The sequence below is a fragment of the Otolemur garnettii genome, unplaced genomic scaffold (genome assembly GCF_000181295.1).
Source record: "Otolemur garnettii isolate 467f Iridium unplaced genomic scaffold, OtoGar3 scaffold00068, whole genome shotgun sequence".
In the NCBI taxonomy this organism is placed as follows: domain Eukaryota; kingdom Metazoa; phylum Chordata; class Mammalia; order Primates; family Galagidae; genus Otolemur; species Otolemur garnettii.
In genome coordinates, this window is record NW_003852463.1 from 2,235,280 (window position 1) to 2,236,930 (window position 1,651).

Genomic DNA, 1,651 nt, shown 5'->3' on the forward strand with positions numbered 1-1,651 from the left:
GAGGCAGGAGACTCGCTTGAGCCCAGGAGTTGGAGGCTGCTGTGAGCTGTAATGCTACGGCACTCTACCCAGGGGGACAGCTTGAGGCTCTGTCTCAAAAAAAAAAAAGAAAGAAAGAAAAGGAAGGAGGAAGGAAGGGAGGGAAGGAGGGAAGGGAAGGGAAGGGAAAAAGAAAGAGAGAGAGGGAGGGAGGAAGGAAGCAAGGAGGGAAGGAAGGAAGATTGAGTTGAAACAAGCCCAAAGGAAACAGGTCTGATCACCAGAGAAGGAAATAAGAGTCCATGGCTGTGCAATGCCACAGAGCCAGATTCTATAACTAACAAGGTCAGGGAATGATTAATCCATCTGAAACACATCAAAGTCGCAGAATTCACTGGACTTTCACTCATTAAAGATTTTTAATTCTTAGCAGACTTCATTCTTCTCTAGTCCAATATAAAAATTTTCTCCTTTCATTTGGGTAACTGAAACTCAGAGATCAATAGTCAAGGGGGATAGGCACTCACAATTTTAGATTCTTTGGTGCCAAAATGAAAGTTGAAACCTTTGCCTCTCAAGCAAGAAATATTCATCATGACTCTGGTCCCACTAGAGAATACGTCTCCCATGCTGTCTTGCAAGGTACCTGGTACTCCAGAGAGCGTTATAAAAACTTAAGGGTTTCTTCTACCACATTAGTACCATCTAGCTAGGAGTATGTGAAAGTGATCACCTGAAAAAACCCTAGCTGTGCCCTCTGGCCCACGGCGCCCTCTGCATCACAGCTCCTCTATATTCTTTCTGTATCTGGCCTGTAGCACATTGGAGGATCTGTGCCTCTGAGGCTAACTGGATGCATCCAGACATTGCCTCTGTCTCCATCAGCCCAGACCACCAAGCACAGTACTTGTATGGCTTGAGAGAATGGCTAAGTCTCCTGGCTTTTGAGATTCAGGAGTTCAAGAGTCAGTTTCTTTAGCTGAGTAGTCATTACTTTTCAGTATGAGCTTCTTTTCTCAGCTTTTGTGGTCTGAGTCCCTTTCATTCACAATAATCCTTTCCTCCTATCCCTAGCATTCTGGCTCCTTCTCTTTCCCCAAGCCTACCCAGTCTCCCTGCTTCCTTGTGAGCAAGCTTGATATCATTTCTCTCCCAGGAGGCGGGGTGAAGACAGAGACTCTGAACTGATCCTGTGCAGAGCACTTCTGTGGTGGCTAGACTGGAGCAGGTGCAGATAGGGTGTCAGAGATACCCTCTAGCCACTAAGAAACCTTGTGCATGGGGCCAGGGGCAAGAAAATATGGCAGTTTGATAGTCAATCATTGATCGATATGGTTGCAATGTATGATCCATACTTCATTCACTTCAGTTGAACACACATTTAGTTAATGTCTATGATGTGCAGAGATTGGTAAGAGAGCTCACAATTCTTAGGTATAGATGACCAGCGCAGTGGTTTTCAACCTTTCCGCCACTTGAGAATTCTAGCAGCTTGAAAAATGAAAACAAAAACAAAAACAAAACAAAGTCTTGGGCCCCTCTCCAGAGATTCAAACTTAAATGGTGTGGGGTGGGGTACCGACATCAGTATTTTTCAAAAAGCTCCCTAGATTTGAATGTGTAAGCCAACAGTAAGAACTTTTAAGTGGCCATAGGTGGAAATTTTCTAAAG